This window comes from Pseudophryne corroboree, chromosome 9 (assembly GCF_028390025.1).
Source record: "Pseudophryne corroboree isolate aPseCor3 chromosome 9, aPseCor3.hap2, whole genome shotgun sequence".
NCBI lineage: Eukaryota > Metazoa > Chordata > Amphibia > Anura > Myobatrachidae > Pseudophryne > Pseudophryne corroboree.
This window is the reverse complement of record NC_086452.1, coordinates 19371898-19390762: the sequence shown is the minus strand read 5'-3', so window position 1 is coordinate 19390762 and position 18865 is coordinate 19371898.

Sequence of the window (18865 nt, the reverse complement as noted above, 5' to 3'; positions counted from 1 at the left end):
AAAGTACCCTCGCGGGCTCGCTTCGCTCGCCACGCTTCGGGCTCGCTTCGCTTGCCACGCTTCTGGCTCGGTGGCTCGCTCCGCTCCGCTCGCCACCTGATTACTAAAGGTAATAGTTGGTGGCGTGGATAGTAGAGGAACTATCCCGCTGGCCTAGCTCCTCCCCCTTGTGTGGTAACTCCTCCCCCTTACGGAAAAGGTCCCTTAGCCCACTTGATTCTAGCATCTACCATGAGCTGAGTTTACGTGCAGCACCGGAGAAAGGGTCGCCAGGTCGCCACGTTTGGGAAGAACTATTAGCATTAGAACTAAGAATTCAAAGGAAAAATATATTATTGACCAATGTGTTTATATGTGTTACTAGGTGATTCATCGCGCCCTACGGGCTCTCTTCACACCGTCGTAAGGCGCTACGCCCCTGTGGGCTGAGGGATGGTGGAGGGGGCAGGAAGTGTTGGGCTTGTTGGAGTTGTGGGTGTGTGTGGCAGGGGGATTGGGGAGGGTATGTCCGAGGCTGCCATAGGTGGTGGAGTTCCACATGGGGTGTGTGGGTGGATGGTGAAGGGTATGGGGGGCTTTGTAGTGTTCATGGGAGAGGTGGAGAGTAGGGTAGGGGGAGGTTGATGGTTTTGTTGAGGTTTCATGTGAGCTGCAGGGGTGCTGTATTTCCATAAGCTGTGTGTCAAGTATAGGGCTACAGTGTATGGTGGATGTTATTGTGAGGTGTTGTGGGTGTTGGGCAGGTGTGTGTTGTGTGGATGTGGTGTAAAAGTGTACATGGTGTGTAGTTTGTATGTGAAAGGGGGTGGGTGTAGTGAGGTGGAGGTGTGTGTGTTGGCGTTGCCCTGTGATTGAGGTATTGACTGTTTGTGGGGCGGGTTGTTGTAGGTGGTGCGTGTGGTGGATGTTTGATTGTAAAATGGCCTTGTGGATGGGGATGTTGGTGCAGAGGAGGTGGTATAAATGGGGTATGTGGATGTTGGGAGTGGTGGAGGGTTGGCAGTGGGGGGTTGTGGCCGGAGAGACTAACCAGCCACACGTGTAATGGCGGCTGCAGCGCTGAAGGGGTTAACCCGCAGTGCCGGCGCCATATGTAAGGACAATGGGCGCTTGGCGCCACTTTTAAACTGTGCACTGGCGCTAGTCGCCATCTTTAAATGTATTGTGGGTGCTAGGCACCGGGTATTTAAAATATGTTTAATAGTCCCTCTCACAAAAACACAAACAAACTGGCTCCGAGGCAGATCGTTCGTCCTTGGCCGCGGCCAGGGGAGAATTAAATATGCTTCTGACGGCGAAGGCAGAGACTAGCCTGAAATGGCTTAATCAGTCCTTTTACGAAAAAGGGGATAAAGCTGACCGACTACTAGCTTCTAGACTTAGGGCTAAACTTGCTAGGAACAATGTCCTATCTATCCAGTCCTCCTCTGGCAAGAAAACAGCTGACCCTAAAGGTATTACTGAAGCTTTCTCTCGCTTCTACGAAAAATTATACAACGCCCATGGGCCCACTCAATCGAAACCGGACTTTCATGAGGCCATCCGCGCCTTCCTGTCCCAATGCCGGCTGCCTTGTCTGAGCCCATCGGACGCCGCAGGATTAAACTCAAAGATTTCCAATGAAGAAATCGCCACCGTGATTAAAGCCCTAAAACTTACCAAGGCGCCGGGCCCAGACGGCTTTACGGCCGCCTATTACAAGACTTTTCTTCCCCAACTTGCACCCCACCTCTCATCCCTCTTCAATGCAGTTTTACAGGGTGCTCCTTTCTCCAAATCGACTCTGGAGGCTAAAATTATAGTTATCCACAAGGACGGCAAAGACGCTTCTAATTGCGCTAACTATAGACCCATTTCGCTACTTAATTCGGATATCAAGATATACGCAAAAATTTTAGCCCTACGATTGAATAGTGTATTACCACACCTCGTCCATAATGATCAGGTAGGATTTATTCCCGGTCGCCAAGCCCGAGACAACACAAGACGCATTATTAGCCTTGCTCACCACATCAACCTCACGCACACTCCTGCTCTTTTGCTTTCTCTGGACGCAGAGAAGGCGTTTGACAGGATAGGGTGGCCCTTTCTATTCGAAACACTCGCCCACTTCGGCTTTCACGGGGAGTTTCTCACAGGAATTCAGGCCTTGTACTCGTGCCCCTCCGCCAGAGTATCTGTGAACGGAGTGCAGGCGGACCCTCTAGTTATCTCCAACGGCACCAGACAGGGCTGCCCACTCTCGCCTCTGATCTTTGCCCTAGTTATAGAGCCTCTAGCAGCCCGCATCCGAGCCTCGCCTGACATCGGGGGACTGAAGGTGGGGGGCTCCACTTACAAAATTTCTCTGTTTGCAGATGATGTTCTCCTTTCGCTTTCCTCGCCACACACTTCCTTACCGAACCTCTTTGACCTCCTCCTTGAATATGGCCAAGTCTCGGGGTACAAAGTAAACTGGTCCAAAACGGAGGCTCTCCCCTTCCACATCCCCCCTCCCCGACTATCCCACATGCAAAGCAACTTTAAATTCACTTGGTGCGCTTCTAAAATCCGTTATCTGGGGATCTTTATTACACGCTGCTACGGAGACCTATATAAGGAAAACTTTTCGCCACTGTTCAAAAACCTCAAAGCCGACCTCCATAAATGGCAATCACTAATTATCTCCTGGCTGGGCCGCATTGTAGCTTTGAAAATGAACATTATTCCCCGTCTACTTTACCTGTTTCAGACACTACCAGTGAAGGTTCCGGAATCTGTTTTAGCGCAAGTCCACTCATGGTTGCTTCGATTTGTATGGAGAAACAAGGTGCCCAGAATAGGCTTCTCAACCTTGCGCAAACCAGTGCAGGAAGGAGGGAGAGGTTTCCCAGACATCCGCCTATACTATTTAGCCTCCCACCTCAGCCAGGCGGTAACCTGGTTCGCCCCTACACAGACCCTGCGCTGGCTCCAGCTGGAGTCGGCACTTAGCCACATCCCATCTTTGCCATCCCTACTCCTATCCCCCCCTAGATCCAGATCTCCCCACCTACAATTGCACCCGGTGCTAGAGTTCACTTGCCAGATATGGGACTATAGCACACGCCGCTTTCACTTACTGTCATCTCCCTCGGCGCTTACCCCCTTATGGGACAACCCCTCATTTGCACCAGGTCAGTCATTGACCCGCTCGGGTCCATGGGTGGAACGGAACATACGCTTTGTTCTGGACATGCTCACCGACGGAAATTGCGCCCCTCTATCGGACATCATGACGAAATTTGACTTCCCGGAGGCAAATCCTTTCACCTATTTCCAGCTGAGACATTTCATCACCTCTTTATCAAACATGTCCCCATTCCAACCTCTCACCACGCTGGAGTCCTACTGCTATCACAAACCACTCGAGCGAGGAATCATCTCTCTGCTATATTCCCTTCTCCAGAATCGGGATCAGAAGACGCCTCCGGCCTTCGTGCTCCAGTGGGAACGGGACCTAGGGCCGGTGCCTGATGACTACGATTGGTCGGACATCTTCGCTGCGGTAGCGAAGTCCTCTATCTCAACCCTGGTAAAGGAGAACGCATACAAAATCTTATACAGGTGGTATCTTGTCCCCTCAAGACTCCACAAAATGTTTCCATCCTCATCACCCATGTGCTGGAGAGAATGCGGGGAGCATGGCTCTTTCCTCCATATTTGGTGGACGTGCCCTAAAATCGCAAAATTTTGGGATGCAATCGCACGCCTGCTGAGTACAGTACTCCAGACTCAAGTACAAAAAACCCCTTGGTCCTTCCTACTAGGACTCCCCATTGCTAACGCACCCCCAAACTCTGGTAAACTACTGACACAGATCCTAAACGCAGCTAGATGCTCAATTGCCCTTCAATGGAAACAGAGGGAGCCCCCCCCTATTAGACAGGTCATCAACAAGATATGGTATCTCGCAAGCATGGAAAAAATTCACTGCATATCTCCATAACAGATCTTTCCAGTTTCTTCTGAGCTGGGAACTTTGGTTCGATTCGCAGGCTCCCATAAGTGGATTGCGTTCACCCGGTAGCTCGTTGGCTCTCCTGCTCTGAGTTCGGTGTTCACCTATCCTGACAAGTAGTTACAAACCCGCCCCCAAATGGGACCTCTTCGTGTTCCCCAGGTAACATTTTTACCTTCTTAGACTAACGCCCTACCCATGGTCAGCGGATAGAGGAGACGCACTAGCGGCCCCCCCCAAACCCGGACCTCCCCCCCCTCCCCCATCTTATTCCCTTCCCGTTTTATCCCGCTCCCTCTTCTCTCTCTTCTCGCTCTCTCTTTCTTTCCCTAGAATTCATCTTTCTAATGCTATATGCTAAGTGCGTAACATCTGGTTCCCACCCGACAGTAGGGTCTTTTCTTTACTCTCACCCAGAGGTATATTCCACAACTGTTTTTCTTTTCAACAAATGTATGATTAACGATTCACATGGTATCCTATTCCTCTCTTTTTACCTCCTTTCTTTCATGTTATAAGATGGGAATCGCATGATTTATGTCCTAGAGCTATATCTCTGTTTTTGGTTGTAATTGTTACATGTTGACAGCTCACCCCACGTGTGGTGGGGAGCTGTAGTGTTATTCATAACCTAAAAATTAAAATAAACAATTTAAAAAAAAAAAAAAAAAAAAAAAAAAAATATGTTTAATAATGTGTCATATGTTATATCGCTGCGCAGTGCGCAGTTGGAGAATGATGAACTGGTGGACAGGGCACTTGAGGAAAGTACAAGGTATTTTGTTTCTAAAAAGGCCTTGAAAATAGTTTGTGAGACACCTTTTGCATAGGAAGTCGTATGGTAATTGTCCTAGCTCCAGACTTGCTATGTACAAGCAAGTGTCAATTAGCCGGCCTCATGGTGGCCAAACATCTTTGAAATGCAAACGAAGGTGGAAGGAAGACTGTTTGTTATGTGGCAGTCAGTCTTTCCTGTTGTAATCCCAAACACTGGGTTTGCATGGAGATGTGAATGGGACAGGAACATGTTAATCAGATTGTGTTTTCTGAATGCAAACTAGTGGGTTTCAGTTAACAACAGTTTGATCTAACATTTCCTAGGCTGCATTATCTAGGATGCAGATTTGGTTAAATTACAAGAACTTTGTCTGTGTGTGGCAGGAAAAAGGAAATAACCTTTTTGCACTTACTGTATATCCTTGTAAAACTTGTATTTCTTTATATTTTCTGCGATAACCTGATTGGTTGGAGAAGACAGGGAGGGCTTACCCCCCTGTGGTACTGTGTGTAGAACTGAGATAAAAAGAGGATGCCTGTGAGCCTCCAAAGTAGTTATTATACCATCTTATTCTGCTGAAAACATCTGATTGTATGCTGTTGCCCCTAGCAATAGGGAGGATCCTTTTTAAAGGTTATTGAGCAATAAACATCTTTGCCTCAAGAAGACTGCTTCATCTTGTGACCAACAGGGTTAGGCCAAACCTAGCCCCGTCCTCCGGCTGTCCAGGGAAGTACCTAGCGTCTCCAAGCTCCGCCTTCCGCCAGCTACCGGTAGAGGCCTAGCAAGTGGCTAGTGGGGATTCGTCAGCACCACACAGCTGTGGTAAGGCAGTGCGTCGGCACATACAGAGCAGAACCGTGGTTCCAAACGCCACGGCAGGCTAGGAGTTTGGTGGTGGCAGCGAGAACCCGCCCACAGCGCAGTGGGTGGAGTCAGTAACAGGCGGTTACTGACGGTAAGCGGGAATCCCCTATGTGGTCAGGCCTCGTGCGGCTTGACCTTCCATTCTGTGCGCAGCCAACGGGACGCGAAAGCGGCGAGTGCTTTCGTACGGTACCGTCCTGTCACAGAAATTGGTGGCATAGTGGTGGGATATTCCCAGGCGGCTTTTCATCACCCGATTGGAGAAGCCGAGTTACTCAGGAGAGGAGTAACTGCAGCTCAGGAGAATGCACAAGATGGCGGAATTCAGCAGAATGTCCAAGGGCGATCTGGAGATCGTGTGCCAGGAGAAGGGTGTGGATATCCCTTCCAACGCGTCCAGAAGCGTCATGAAGGCGGCGCTCATGAGCGTGGAGGAGTCTCATCGGGCGGAGGTGGAAAGCACTGACGGTGTCAGCATCGGAGAGGACGGCCCAACAGTGGACCTTCGTAAGGAACCGGTGAGAACCACAAGCCCCGCCCTCTCTCACAGCAGCAATGTTTCCCAGCAATACCTAGCAGGGCCAGGATCCCAACGTCCCAGGGGGGGCGGCCCGGATACCCTAGCAGATCGGCTAGCGGAATTGGGGGAAAGGGCAACGGAGCAAGAGCGCTTGATCATCATCCAGATGTGGCGTGATGAGCGGGCACCACAGGCCGTGGTACCCCGGGAGCCGTTGTCAGCTGTTGTACACAGATCGGGACGCATTCAGTTTGCCAAGTTTGCAGACAGTGATGGGGACATTGATGGACATTTGCAAGTTTTTGAAAGGACTTGCAAACTACACGATCTACCCAAGTCAGAGTGGGTGAGACACCTTGTGCCCACTCTGCATGGAGAGGCCTTGGAGGCCTATCGAGGAGTGGCCACGGAGGACTGTGGGGATTACGACGAAGTCGCGAAGGCCCTCCTCCAGCGATTCTTCATCACTCCAGAGTCTTACAGGAAGAAGTTCAGAGACTTGCCCAAGAATCCTAGCAGCACCCATGGGCAGTTCGCCACCCAGCTGCGGCAGTACGTGGTGAAGTGGGTGAAGGATTCGGAAGCCACTACATGGGACGCACTGATTGACCTGATCTGCAGGGAGCAGTTCTACCGCAGGTGCGCCCCAGAAGTGAAGGAGTGGGTGCTAGATCGGGAGCCACCCAGCTTAAAGATGGCTGCCCAGTTAGCAGACAAGTATGTGGCAATTCGGCCACAGGGGCAGAAGCGCCCATCCAGCAGCCAGCTCCAAAAGACTGTACCACCAAGGGGACCCCCCTCTTCAGCTCATCACCCCCAAAGACAAGCATCTTCCAACCCGGGTGCTCTTGGCCAGCAGCCACACCGCAGCGTCCCTGCAACTGATCAGAGATCATCGGTGCCACGACTGGAGAAGAAGTGCTACGGCTGTGGGAAAATCGGACATCTGAGGATAAACTGTCCTGCATCCCAAGCACCCCAGACTCGTGCCCCAAATCCGAGTGCTGGAGCCCGGCTCGCTTGTTTGACGAGAGGAGATGAGCCTACAGAGACTGTTCCCCCTCCAGTCAGTCCGATGGAGTGTGGCGAGAGACAGGTGCACTCTGCGGAGAGAGTCACCTGCATGGCCAAACCGCCCCTACACAATATGTGGAGGCACCTATAGCCGGTCCACGTGGGACCCCTGCAGGGAGAAGGCCTAAGAGACTCTGGGGCCTCAATCACTGTGGTGAGACCCCACCTTATAGATCCTGCTGTAGTATTGCAGGGTCGCACTGCCAAGGTCACCCTGGCAGATGGAATGGAGAGCGGTTCCCATGGCAAGAGTCTACCTGGACTGGGGAGCTGGACCAGAGTTGCGAGAAGTTGCCGTCATGGATGGTCTCCCAACTGATGTGGTCCTAGGAAATGATCTGGGTGGTGGGATCGTCACTACGTTTGTTGGCGCCATTCCCCGGAGTCAAGTTCCAAAACCACCGTTGACATCAGCTACTCCAGCACAGCCCAGCCCAGAGGAAAAGACTACAGCTGCTAGACAACTGCCAGCACAGCCAACCACAGCATCAACCAGCCCAGAGGAAAAGATTACAGCGGCTAGATCAGCACATCGACCCCGCATGCCTTTTGCCTCTGGTATGCCCACGTCCACTAGCAACGCAGAGGATGTCGGTTCCAGCTCGTTTGATCCTGTGGGGGTGCCCAATGATGCTCCTGACCCAAGTGGTTTGCCAACTCCGGCGGTGAGTATGAGAAACCACACTGACTTTTCCATGACTGACCCCTACCAGACTGTCCCTAGTAGTCCCCACCTAGATCCCCCTGTAGAGTGTCCCAATTTAGGAGAGATTGAGGGCCACAGGCAGGAGTTTAGGGAGGTTCAACTCTCTCACCCATCCCCGAAAGGCATGAGGCGCCACTCTGGCAGCGGCCTTGACAGGGTTGGGGCAGGAAGTTTGACCTGGCGGGAAGGGTTAAGGTACAGGGTAGCCAGGAAAGTGGGAGGGGATAGACCAGATAGGGAATGTGTCCAACTGGTCCCCTCAGGGAACGTTCCTGCGCAACCGGTGTCGGTTGCCAGCGAAACCCCTTTGGACAGTAACCCGGAGACAGACCGTACCCTGAAGTGCCTGACACAGAGCTTACCCTGGTCTGGAATGTCGGATGACGCCCAGACCAACTGTAAGGCTGGTGCCATGCGTTGGCAGCTGGGGCACTCCAGCGTTTGTGTTGTCTCTGGGCCTCTGCCCATAGGAGAACCCTTGCAGCAAGTTGCTGTGGACATAGCAGGTCCCCTGCCTGTGCGCAGTAGATCGGGGAAGACACGCAGCCTCCCTGTAGTGGATGCCACACAGGATACAGAGGCTGGTGGTCTGGCCGCCATCACTGTGGCACAGGTAGCGGACGAGGAGGGAAGAGTAGGTCTAGGTGACAGGGTAGGTTTCCCGAGTCATAGGTCGACAGAAGAGGATTGGAGGGCAGGTCTGACAGTTAGGGCAGACAGTTGCCAGATAGGTATGATGAAGGTGCAGGGCCTGGGGCACCATGTGGGAGGAGACAGGGGTAGGCCCAACCCAGAGGGGGTGGAGGCAACCAGAGGCTGTCCCCGACCCACATCACCCAGACCGGTACTGACCTTAGAACCTGTAAGGCCCTACGGACATGTTGTCATTGACTTTAGTCCTGTAGTGAACCCCTTGACAGAGATGGCTAGGAAGGGCATTCCCAAGTCAGTGGACTTTGCACCCGCTTGCGAGTTGGCATTCCAGTCATTGAAGGAGGCTCGGGTACCCGCTCCAGTGCTGATGGCGCACATTCTTGACCAGGACTGTGTGTTACAAACTATTGCGCCACTGCACGGACTGGGAGCAGTACCGAGCCAGAAAGAGCCATCTGGGCAGGAGCACCCTGTGGCCTGTTTGAGCAGAAAACTGCTATGGTGGGAGGTGGGGTATGCCACAATTGAAACACCTTGGGTGGCACTTGTTTGTAACCGGCCCCCCACCGTGGTGACTTACCACCCACCTGTTAGGTGGCGGCAACCTACCTTGGGGAAATTGGACAGACTGTTGCGGTGGAGCCTTGCTCTTCAGGTTTATGACTCTCATATTATCCACAAGCAAGGCAAGGCTCATAGCAAGGCGGATGGACTGTCACGTCAGGAGGAGCCTGAACCCCCAAAGAACTCCCGGTAACCTCATTAAGGACTGCGGGACCAGGACCCAAATCGTTGGGACATGGGTCCCTGGTTGACCCGCTTGAATAGGGGGGGAGGAGTGTGGCCGGAGAGACTAACCAGCCACACGTGTAATGGCGGCTGCAGCGCTGAAGGGGTTAACCCGCAGTGCCGGCGCCATATGTAAGGACAATGGGCGCTTGGCGCCACTTTTAAACTGTGCACTGGCGCTAGTCGCCATCTTTAAATGTATTGTGGGTGCTAGGCACCGGGCATTTAAAATATGTTTAATAATGTGTCATATGTTATATCGCTGCGCAGTGCGCAGTTGGAGAATGATGAACTGGTGGACAGGGCACTTGAGGAAAGTACAAGGTATTTTGTTTCTAAAAAGGCCTTGAAAATAGTTTGTGAGACACCTTTTGCATAGGAAGTCGTATGGTAATTGTCCTAGCTCCAGACTTGCTATGTACAAGCAAGTGTCAATTAGCCGACCTCATGGTGGCCAAACATCTTTGAAATGCAAACGAAGGTGGAAGGAAGACTGTTTGTTATGTGGCAGTCAGTCTTTCCTGTTGTAATCCCAAACACTGGGTTTGCATGGAGATGTGAATGGGACAGGAACATGTTAATCAGATTGTGTTTTCTGAATGCAAACTAGTGGGTTTCAGTTAACAACAGTTTGATCTAACATTTCCTAGGCTGCATTATCTAGGATGCAGATTTGGTTAAATTACAAGAACTTTGTCTGTGTGTGGCAGGAAAAAGGAAATAACCTTTTTGCACTTACTGTATATCCTTGTAAAACTTGTATTTCTTTATATTTTCTGCGATAACCTGATTGGTTGGAGAAGACAGGGAGGGCTTACCCCCCTGTGGTACTGTGTGTAGAACTGAGATAAAAAGAGGATGCCTGTGAGCCTCCAAAGTAGTTATTATACCATCTTATTCTGCTGAAAACATCTGATTGTATGCTGTTGCCCCTAGCAATAGGGAGGATCCTTTTTAAAGGTTATTGAGCAATAAACATCTTTGCCTCAAGAAGACTGCTTCATCTTGTGACCAACAGGGTTAGGCCAAACCTAGCCCCGTTCTCCGGCTGTCCAGGGAAGTACCTAGCGTCTCCAAGCTCCGCCTTCCGCCAGCTACCGGTAGAGGCCTAGCAAGTGGCTAGTGGGGATTCGTCAGCACCACACAGCTGTGGTAAGGCAGTGCGTCGGCACATACAGAGCAGAACCGTGGTTCCAAACGCCACGGCAGGTTAGGAGTTTGGTGGTGGCAGCGAGAACCCGCCCACGGCGCAGTGGGTGGAGTCAGTAACAGGCGGTTACTGACGGTAAGCGGGAATCCCCTATGTGGTCAGGCCTCGTGCGGCTTGACCTTCCATTCTGTGCGCAGCCAACGGGACCCGAAAGCGGCGAGTGCTTTCGTACGGTACCGTCCTGTCACAGAAAGGTATGGAATTTTTCAAGGGGGAACGGATGTGCTGTGTGTGAGGGAGGAACATGTGGTGTGTAGGTGGGTTGGGAGGGAGTGTTGCATTTGGCAGGGTGTGCATAGGTGCTTAGGGGGTTTTGTGGGTGTGGTGGGGAGGTTGGATGGGTTAGGGATTGAGTATGTATGTGTTAGGGAGTGTGAGGGTTGGATTTGGATTGTTGATGGTGGTGAAGGTAATGTGTTTGGTGTGGTGGTGTGTGTGAATGTTAGTAGGTTTGGCCTGTGGCCCTGTAAGATGCTGGGGAGGGTGAATGAGTGTGTATGGGCTGAACCGTGGATGGTGAAAGGGCAGTGGAGGGTGCGTGCGTGTTGTTAGGAGTGTGGAGGGTGAGTGTGCGCGTGTGTGTGGGGGGGAAGTGGAGGGTGCGGGCGTGTTATGAGTGTGAGAGTGTGTGCGTGTGTAGGGGGAGGGGAAAGGGAAGTGGAGGGTGCGGGTGTGTTGGTAGAGAGGGTGGAGGGTGAGAGTGTGTGTGTAGGGGGGAGGGGAAAGGGAAGTGGAGGGTGCAGGCGTGTTATGAGTGTGGAGGGTGAGTGTGTGCGTGTGTAGGGGGGAGGGGAAAGGGAAGTGGAGGGTGCGGGTGTGTTGGTAGGAGTGTGGAGGGTGAGAGTGTGTGTGTGTAGGGGGGGAGGGGAAAGGGAAGTAGAGGGTGCGGGCGTGTTGTTATGAGTGTGGAGGGTGAGAGTGTGTGCGTGTGTAGGGGGGAGGGGAAAGGGAAGTGGAGGGTGCGGGTGTGTTGGTAGGAGTGTGGAGGGTGAGAGTGTGTGTGTAGGGGGGAGGGGAAAGGGAAGTGGAGGGTGCGGGCATGTTTTTATGAGTGTGGAGGGTGAGTGTGTGCGTGTGTAGGGGGGAGGGGAAAGGGAAGTGGAGGGTGCGGGTTTGTTGGTAGGAGTGTGGAGGGTGAGTGTGTGTGTGTAGGGGGGAGGGGAAAGGGAAGTGGAGGGTGCGGGCGTGTTGTTATGAGTGTGGAGGGTGAGAGTGTGCGTGTGTAGGGGGGAGGGGAAAGGGAAGTGGAGGGTGCGGGTGTGTTGGTAGGAGTTTGGAGGGTGAAAGTGTGTGTGTAGGGGGGAGGGGAAAGTGAAGTGGAGGGTGCGGGCATGTTTTTATGAGTGTGGAGGGTGAGTGTGTGCGTGTGTAGGGGGGAGGGGAAAGGGAAGTGGAGGGTGCGGGTTTGTTGGTAGGAGTGTGGAGGGTGAGAGTGTGTGCGTGTGTAGGGGGGAGGGGAAAGGGAAGTGGAGGGTGCGGGTGTGTTGGTAGGAGTGTGGAGGGTGAGAGTGTGTGTGTAGGGGGGAGGGGAAAGTGAAGTGGAGGGTGCGGGCATGTTTTTATGAGTGTGGAGGGTGAGTGTGTGCGTGTGTAGGGGGGAGGGGAAAGGGAAGTGGAGGGTGCGGGTTTGTTGGTAGGAGTGTGGAGGGTGAGTGTGTGTGTGTGTGTGTGTAGGGGGGAAGGGGAAAGGGAAGTGGAGGGTGCGGGCGTGTTATGAGTGTGGAGGGTGAGAGTGTGTGCGTGTGTAGGGGGGAGGGGAAAGGGAAGTGGAGGGTGCGGGTGTGTTGGTAGGAGTGTGGAGGGTGAGAGTGTGTGTGTAGGGGGGAGGGGAAAGTGAAGTGGAGGGTGCGGGCATGTTTTTATGAGTGTGGAGGGTGAGTGTGTGCGTGTGTAGGGGGGAGGGGAAAGGGAAGTGGAGGGTGCGGGTTTGTTGGTAGGAGTGTGGAGGGTGAGTGTGTGTGTGTGTGTGTAGGGGGGAGGGGAAAGGGAAGTGGAGGGTGCGGGCGTGTTGGTAGGAGTGTGGAGGGTGAGAGTGTGTGTGTGTAGGGGGGAGGGGAAAGGGAAGTGGAGGGTGCGGGCGTGTTGGTAGGAGTGTGGAGGGTGAGTGTGTGTGTTGGGGGAGGGGAAAGGGAAGTGGAGGGTGCGGGCGTGTTGGTAGGAGTGTGGAGGGTGAGAGTGTGTGTGTTGGGGAGAGGGGAAAGGGAAGTGGAGGGTGCGGGCCTGTTGGTAGGAGTGTGGAGGGTGAGAGTGTGTGCGTGTGTAGGGGGGAGGGGAAAGGGAAGTGGAGGGTGAGTGCTTGTTGGTAGGAGTGTGGAGGGTGAGTGAGTGTGTGTGTGTGTGTAGGGGGGGAGGGGAAAGGGAAGTGGAGGGTGCGTGCGTGTTGGTAGGAGTGTGGAGGGTGAGAGTGTGTGTGTGTTGGGGAGAGGGGAAAGGGAAGTGGAGGGTGCGTGCGTGTTGTTAGGAGTGTGGAGGGTGAGTGTGTGTGTGTGTGTGTGTGTGTAGGGAGGGAGGGGAAAGGGAAGTGGAGGGTGCGTGCGTGTTGGTAGGAGTGTGGAGGGTGAGAGTGTGTGTGTGTTGGGGAGAGGGGAAAGGGAAGTGGAGGGTGCGGGCGTGTTGGTAGGAGTGTGGAGGGTGAGAGTGTGTGTGTGTAGGGGAGAGGGGAAAGGGAAGTGGAGGGTGCGGGCGTGTTGGTAGGAGTGTGGAGGGTGAGAGTGTGTGCGTGTGTAGGGGGAGGGGAAAGGGAAGTGGAGGGTGCGGGCGTGTTGGTAGGAGTGTGGAGGGTGAGAGTGTGTGTGTGTGTTGGGGAGAGGGGAAAGGGAAGTGGAGGGTGCGGGCGTGTTGGTAGGAGTGTGGAGGGTGAGTGTGTGTGCAGGGGGGAAGGGGAAAGGGAAGTGGAGGGTGCGTGCGTGTTGGTAGGAGTGTGGAGGGTGAGTGTGTGTGTGTGTGTAGAGGGGGAGGGTAAAGGGAAGTGGAGGGTGCGTGCGTGTTGGTAGGAGTGTGGAGGGTGAGAGTGTGTGTGTGTTGGGGAGAGGGGAAAGGGAAGTGGAGGGTGCGTGCGTGTTGGTAGGAGTGTGGAGGGTGAGTGTGTGTGTGTGTAGGGGGGAGGGGAAAGGGAAGTGGAGGGTGCGGGCGTGTTGGTAGGAGTGTGGAGGGTGAGTGTGTGTGTGTGTAGGGGGGGAGGGGAAAGGGAAGTGGAGGGTGCGTGCGTGTTGGTAGGAGTGTGGAGGGTGAGAGTGTGTGTGTGTTGGGGGGAGGGGGAAGGGAAGTGGAGGGTTCGGGCGTGTTGGTAGGAGTGTGGAGGGTGAGTGTGTGTGTGTGTGTAGGGGGGAAGGGGAAAGGGAAGTGGAGGGTGCGTGCGTGTTGGTAGGAGTGTGGAGGGTGAGAGTGTGTGTGTTGGGGGGAGGGGGAAGGGAAGTGGAGGGTGCGGGCGTGTTGGTAGGAGTGTGGAGGGTGAGAGTGTGTGTGTGTGTGTTGGGGAGAGGGGAAAGGGAAGTGGAGGGTGCGTGCGCGTTGTTAGAAGTGTGGAGGGTGTGTGTGTGTGTGTGTGTGTGTGTGTAAGGTAGAAGTGGTTGCAGTGTATGTGGTGATAGGTGATGGTATATGTGGGGCCATGAGGCTGCTACTTGTTTCCCCCCTTGTGATGGACGGGGTGCAAGTGGGGCTTGGTGCACCTGGTGGGATGGGCGATATGGGGGGCACATCGTATGTGAGTGGGTGGGTGAGGGCGCTGTCTGCACAACACGGAGTAACTGTAACACCGGCCATAGCTGTACATGCGGCATCACCCTGACAGCATGCCGCACCTGACTCTGTACCAGCGTTATCTCTGTCGCTGCTGCTGGCTCAGACTCGACGACCCCGCTGGATGTTTGGAAACAGATTCGTGGGGTCGGGGGCAGCAGCGGCGAGAGAGATAACACTGGTACAGAGTCAGGGGCGGCGTGCTGTCAGGGTGATGCCGCATGTACAGCTATGGGCAGTGATACTGTTACTCCGTGTTGCGGACGGCGGGTCCCGGGCAGCGTGTCAGTGGCTGCATGTGGGAACAGGCGACGGGCTGGTGCGGAGGGAGGGGTGTGGGGTGCGGGTGTCAGTGGGCTCCCGGGCAGTGTGTCCCGTCTGTGCCATCGGTGTATGGATGCTCTGCTCCCCCCACCGCCGGCCCCGATCCCCGGGTCACACAGGCGCAGCGGCCTCTGTTCCCCCCACCGCTGGCCCTGATCCCCGGGTCACACAGGCGCAGCGGCCTCTGCTCCCCCCACCGCCGGCCCCAGGTCACACAGCCGCAGTGGCCTCCACTCCCCCCACCGCCGGCCCTGTTGCCCGGGTCATACAGCCGCAGCGGCCTCCGCTCCCCCCACCGCCGGCCAGTGTGTGCATCGGTAGTGGGGAGGGTGGTAGCGGTGTGTGCGGGTGGGGTGTTAGCCGTGAGTGTGTGGCCGCGGCGCGGCTGCACTCTTACAGATGGTAGGGGGGTTAGCGGTGGGCTCGGTTGTGGCTGTGTGTCCCGCCATGGTGGGGAAGGCGGGGGTGTTAGGTGGTGGTGGGTGTTTGCAGGGGAGGGGTGGTGTGGGGTGAGGCTGGCTGGGTGGCCATGCTTACCTGGCAGTGTGGGTGGTCAGTGCGCTGCTGGCTTGTGGCAGGGAATGGTGTGTGGAATCTCTGGCTGGTGGTCCCTTCTGCTAGTGGTCAGTGGCGTAACTAGAAATTTTTCTCCCCCAAGCAAAAAAATTCTTCGGCGCCCCCCCCCCCCCCCCCCCCCATCCCCCATAATTGGCACTAATAAAGGTGAAAAAAATGTGCGCGCCGTAGGCGAGCGTGCGGCACAAAAAGGGTGTGTGGCTTCGTTGGAATGGGCGTGGCTTTGCATAAAGGGGCGTGGCATTGCAGGAAAAGACTTCCTCATACCCCAGTTTTGCAACCTGCACGCCCAGACGTTAGCCACCACAGGAAAGAAAAATAATCCTGATTCATGCCCCTTACATTATTTGTAATTTTTCCTCCTTATAGTAATGCCCAGTATACATTATGCCACATACTGCAATGGCCCTTAGACATTATTCCACACACAATAATGCACATGACACAATATGCACACACCTTAATGCCCCCGAGACATTATGCCACACACCGTAATGCCTGTGACACATTATGACAGGAATCGCAATGCCCGTTATACATCATGCTACACACTGCAATGCCCCTGATACATTATACCACATACCACAATGCCCGTGATATAGTATACAACACACAGTAATGCCTGACACATACCGCAATGCCGTTATACCCTACGCCACACACCGCAATGCTCGTTATACATTATGCCACACTGCAATGCCCCTGAGACATTATACCACATACCATAATGCCCGTGATATAGTATACAACACACCGTAATGCCTGACACATTATGACACACACCGCAATGCACGTTATACATTATGCCACACACTGCAATGACCCTGAGACATTATACCACATACCACAATGCCCGTGATATAGTATGCCACACATCGTAATGCCTGTGACACATTATGACACACACCGCAATGTCAGTGATACATTATGCCACACACCGTAATGCCCATTACACATTAAGTACTACAGTAAGGCTTCTAATAACTTTTAAATTACCTGCTCGTTGCCAGGGGTTTCATGCTCTTGGTTCCATGCACGGTGCCAGGGGTTTTCATGCTCAGGGTGTCATGCTCGTTGCCAGGGGTTTCATGCTCAGGGTGCCATGCTCGTTGCCAGGGGTTTCATGCACTGGGTGTCATGCTCGTTGCTAGGGGGTAGTGCTTGTTGCTAAGGCTGTGCTCCCAGTGCCACATATGTCCCCAGTGCCAGATATTCCCCCACGGTGCCAGGTACTCACAAGCCCCCAGTGCCAAATATAGCCCCCCCATGTGCCAGGTACACATATACCACCCCAGTGCCACATATGCCCCCAGTGCCAGATATTCCCCCACAGTGCCAAATATAGCCCCCCCCATGTGCCAGGTACACATACACCCCTCTCAGTGCCACATATGCTCCCTCAGTGCCCCCCCCCCCCCCCCCCCCCCTGCTGCTGTGTTGGAGGGACACGGAGGGCACAGCGCGCGCCTCTCCTGTGTCCCTCCTGGGTCTCCGGCGGGTCTGTTAAAGGAAGTGCTGGTTCGTGAGCCAATCAGAGCTCAGGAACGGCACTTCCTTAATTAGACCCGCCGGAGACGCAGGAGGGACACGGGAGAGGTGCGCGGTGTGCCCTCCGTGTCCCTCCTTACAGCAGGGAGGGTTAGTGACAACAGATTGACATGCGGACGCTCGTCCGCATGTCAATCTGCTATAAATCAGTGGCGGCGCTCCCGCAGCCCCTCGCCCCCAAGCCACCGCGAGGGCTGCGGGGGCAGTAGTTAGTAGTTACGCCACTGCTAGTGGTGTGTGGTGTGCTGACACTGGGACAGGCCAGGAGCTGCTAAGTCCGCCCAGGTCTGTGACTCCACCCAGCGTTAGAAATGCAGGCACAGAGTCACAGGGCTAATATATAGGAGATCGTAGGAATGATAGCGAATTGTTTTCATATTAATAGACGATCTGCTCACACAGAAGTGTAATAGAATTCCTGCTTAAAATTGCATTATCTCTCAGCATCACTGTTCTCTAAATGGCCTGATTTGTCCTCAGGCAATTCTAGTGTCATTTAGAGTGTTATTATAATTGTGTGCGCCTGCGGTGATGAAGATTGATGTACATGTCGCGTGAGACAGTAAAACAACATTTATTTCAATGAAATGTTCATGTCAAACGCACTTTGAGAAAAGCATTTTGCAAGTAAAATAAATTGGACTTTTTCAAATGTATTAAACGTCTTTTTGTTCCTTCTACTGATATTGGTATTATTTATTATTTTTAACAAATGACATCACAAGTACAGCACGTGCCTCTTACAGCGGTCTAGCTACAATAAACCGCAGTGATGCAATGTATTCATTGAGGCCAGATCCCGTTGAGTTACACTTCTCAGCAACCAGCCAAAGCAGGTAGCAGCAACTTGGTGTTTCTATGGGGGTCCTTCCGGGTTGATCATAGCTGTGCTAAATTTAGCACAGCTACGATCATCCTCCCTGACATGCGGGGGGACGTCCAGCACAGGGCTATTCCGCCCCGCATGTCAGCGCCCCCCCACCCTGCAGAAGTGCCAAGGCATCGCACAGCAGCGATGCCTTTGCACTTCAAGAGTAGCTCCCGACCAGCACAGCTTTAGTGTGCTAAATGGGAGCTACTCATCGCTCCCCGGCCCGCAGCGGCTGCGTGTGACGTCATGCAGCCGCCGCGGACCACCCCCTCAATGGTCTGGCCACGCCTGCATTGGCCGGACTGCTCCCCCTAAATGACGGCTTAACGCCGCCGTCCGGCACCCTCCCGCCCAGTGACCGCCTCTGTCTCAGAGGTGATTGCTAGGCAATGACGGCTGCCATATGCCGCAGTGACGTGTGGTGAGGTAAATGCCTGGGGAGGCACTGGCTAAACTGAGCAGCAGCACATGTATATATACAGCAATGGGGAAGTTATTTCTAGTGATGTACACCGGAAATTATTCGGGTTTTGGTTTTGGATTCGGTTCCGCGGCCGTGTTTTGGATTCGGACGCGTTTTGGCAAAACCTCCCTGAAATTTTTTTTGTCAGATTCGGGTGTGTTTTGGATTCGGGTGTTTTTTTCAAAAACCCCTCAAAAACAGCTTAAATCATAGAATTTGGGGGTCATTTTGATCCCATAGTATTATTAACCTCAATAACCATAATTTCCACTCATTTCCAGTCTATTCTGAACACCTCACACCTCACAATACTATTTTTAGTTCTAAAATTTGCACCGAGGTCGTTGGATGACTAAACAAAGCGACCCAAGAGGGCGGCACAAACACCTGGCCCATCTAGGAGTGGCACTGCACATGATACAAAGAAAAGAGAAAAGGAGGTGCACTGTGGTCGCTGGACGGCTAAGCTAAGCGACACAAACACCTCAATATCACAGGAATTATTTGTTCTACTAATGGTATTATTGGTCCAAATCACTGGAAGAAAATGGAATGGATGGATACTTGCAGTGACACAGAGCTGCAAGATACAGCAATGGCCTACTGTACACAACTATATTGTTATTATTATTATCCTTTATTTATATGGCGCCACAAGGGTTCCGCAGCGCCCAATTATAGAGTACATGAATAATCAAACAGGAAAACAGCAACTTACAGTTGATGACAGTATAGGACAAGTACAGGGTAAATAAACATAGTTCC